This window comes from Schistocerca serialis, chromosome 3 (genome assembly GCF_023864345.2).
Source record: "Schistocerca serialis cubense isolate TAMUIC-IGC-003099 chromosome 3, iqSchSeri2.2, whole genome shotgun sequence".
NCBI classification, from domain to species: domain Eukaryota; kingdom Metazoa; phylum Arthropoda; class Insecta; order Orthoptera; family Acrididae; genus Schistocerca; species Schistocerca serialis.
In genome coordinates, this window is record NC_064640.1 from 161847726 (window position 1) to 161850965 (window position 3240).

Consider the following 3240-nt stretch of genomic DNA (forward strand, 5'->3'; position numbering starts at 1 on the left):
TCGAGTATTTGGGATCTGTACCAGGTTGGATTGAAGGAAGACATCAAAGCAGTTCAGAGGCAGGCTGCTAGATTTGGTAGGTTCAAAGAACATGTGTTACAGAAATGTTTCGGGACCTCAAAGGGAATCCCTGGAGGGAAGGTGATGTTCTTTTTGAGAAACCATATTGAGAAAATTTAGAGAAACGGCATTTGAAGCTGACTGTCAAATGATTCTACCACTGTGAGCATATCTTGTGCATAATGACCATAAAGATAAGATAAGAGAAATTATGGCTCATGCAGAGGCATACAGACAGTCGTTTTTCCCTCGCTCTATATGTGTGTGGAACAGGAAAGGAAATGACAAGTAGTGGTACAGGGTACCCTCTGCCATGCACAGTACAGTGGCTTTCAGAGTATCTATGTAGATGTAGATCATCGGTTCCACTAGAAGTGTCCTTAGGAATTCTGTCTTTGGTCTGGGGCACCTGTCTGATGGTAGGAATTTAGTTTTCTGTCTGGTATGGTTCCAGGTGTGACTTTTGTGGTCCACAACCACTAGAAGTGTACTGCAACATCCATCGTCAGTCAGATGTGCCTGGCATTCGATTAGGAGTCATTTCCCCATGTCCACATCCTCAGTTACTTTTTTTTTCTTTTCTTTTTTTGAGTTCTGTTGCTGCCCCCTGTTGCATTTTCACCAACTAACTCCAGTGCAGGATTCCAGGTTCTGCTGAGTCGGTACACAGTGAATGGTTCATCAGGCTATATGTCATCTTTATCTCCATACACACTCTTACAACTCTGTCCCAGTATGTGGGGGTCTGTGGCAGAAACCTCATTTCATTATAGTTTATGGAGTAATTGAGTTCCAGATGCTGCTCGACTATGGCTCATTTAGTTGCCTGTCTTAGTTGGTTGTGGTTCTGATGTTCTTTCCGTCTGACGTCCACTGTCGTAGTTGTTTCGCTAATGTAAGACATGCCACATAGGCAAGGCACATTATAAAATACTGGTTTTTGTAGTCCCAGGTCACCTTTCACATTTTCTAGTAGCCCACTTTTTTTGGTAAGTGGGCAGAACACACACTTGATGTAGTGCTTCATGAGACTCCTGCAGATCTTGGCAGAAAAATCTCCTCCTTAGGGCAGGTAGGCCCAGTATTTACCTCATATTGCTCTTCTTCTAGATCATGTGGTGGTATAGCTGGTTGAAGAGTCTTCTGTATCGGTTTGGCCGTGTATCGATTCATGCAGAACACTGATCATAGTTGCTGTATTTCTAATGTCAGACTATGTGGGTCGGACAAGGTGTGTGCTTTATGGACCAATGTCTTTAGAAATGTTCTTCTGCACTGGGTGGTGACAGCTGCTGGCTTGCAAGTATAAATCAGTGTGTGTAGGTTTGTGATGCACATTGTGGCGAAATGAGCCATCTACTCTCTTTTTGAAAAGTACATCCAGAAATGGCAACTGGACATCCTTTCCCAGTTCAAAGTGAACTTAAATGTTTGGGCAGCTTGAGTTTAGATGTTCCAGAAATTCATTGGGCCTATGCCTGTATGAGACCAAATCACAAAGGTTACATCCATATACATGAAGATGCATGTGGGTTTGTATTTAGCTGTCTCTAATAATACCTCCTCTTCAAATATCTCCATGAACATATCAGCAATCACTGGAGACAGAGAGATGCCCATAGCTACACTTTCTGTCTGTTTGTAATATTGACTCCCATACAGAAAATAAGTTGAGGTCAGTATATGCCTGAACAGGTCCAACAGAGCATTGTCAAATTTTTCTGCAATCAATTCAAATGAATCTTTTAGTAGCACTCTAGTGAGAAGGGAAACCTCATCAAAACTGACCATTATATCAGATTCTGTTATATGTAGTTGCTTGAGACATTTCAAGGAGTGTCTCCCCCCACCCCCCAAGTTGTGGATATGGTGAATACACTTCATCAAATAGGGGAGCAGCAGTTTCTTCAAATTCTTGGGTATGTTGATAAACCTATGTTGCTGACAACTCAGTGCAGTGACACAGGAATTTAAACCCTGACAAGACCACCAGGCACACCAGACCAAATATGGAACACCACAGCACACTTCTAGTGTGAGCGGACTGCAAAGGGAATACCTGGACCTGCACTGGACCAAAAACAGAATGCCAGAACACAGATGGGTGCATCAGACTGAAGATTAAACCCCAGCGCTCAGCCTGGCACACCAGACCAAAGAGGAAATGACTAACAACCTTTCTAACTGGAGTGAACTACCAAGAGGACACCTAGAACCACAGCAGGCCGAAAAGTGAACAACAGTCCACAGACAGGCAGTCCGGACCAAAGAGGGAATGCCTAAGGACGTTGCTAGTGAGAGCAGACCACAGACAGAATGAAATGATAATTAAATGGACACCGTAGCTGCAAGCAGGCGTTGATACACTTCATTGGGGACATGTTGAAAATGTGTGCCCCGACATGTGTGTCGACATGTTGGGAATGTGGATCTCATGGGGAGCGTGCAAGGGATAATTCCCTGCAGATGCATTATCCTCTGTGCCCGCGGTGGCTCAGTTGGATAGAGCGTCTGCCATGTAAATAGGAGATCCCGGGTTCGAGTCCCGGTCGGGGCACACATTTTCAACATGTCCCCAATGAAGTGTATCAACGCCTGCTTGCAGCTACGGTGTCCATTTAATTATCATTTCATTTCTAGCAAAGCTGCATGGTCATCCACGGTAACTGTTCTTTTAGGAACAGATACTACCGTCATATATAGTCACAGACAGAATGCCTGGAACCAGCAATGGAGGAGGAAGAGTGAAGGTATAAATACTGGCTCCATTCCACTTCACGTGCAGTCTCAGGTGGCACACGATGAAAACAATGATTCGCGTTGTTGAAACATTGTACAAGAACAAAGCTGATATCTGACAGACTACCCAACACCTCAAGATGTCAACAGATCACCAGGAAAGTCTGAAGAATTGCATCAAGAGACTCTAATGGGAGGAGATGTACTGAAATATCAAGAATCCGGACAATATTTGACAGAGGAAAGGGAGGATGCTGAGTTCTCTCCATTTCCTGCTGAGGTGTCAACATGGAGATATAGCACCAGTTATCACAATGATTAAGCATTAAACTCCAGAGCAGTGAACAAAATAAAATGTCAAGCGAGCAAGGCACTTGTGAGAGAGAGGATTTGAGTTATGCACCACAAGCTAGATGTGATAGGCATGGAGCTTGTACACTT

General features: G+C 43.9%; 1 non-coding gene across 1 annotated transcript; it reads left to right on the forward strand.

Moving 5' to 3' along the window:
* The first annotated feature begins 2542 nt into the window (after nucleotides 1-2542).
* Trnat-ugu (transfer RNA threonine (anticodon UGU)) lies at nucleotides 2543-2617 on the forward strand. The gene has a single exon. It is a non-coding gene; the product is annotated as a tRNA-Thr (tRNA).
* The last annotated feature ends 623 nt before the right edge of the window (nucleotides 2618-3240 follow it).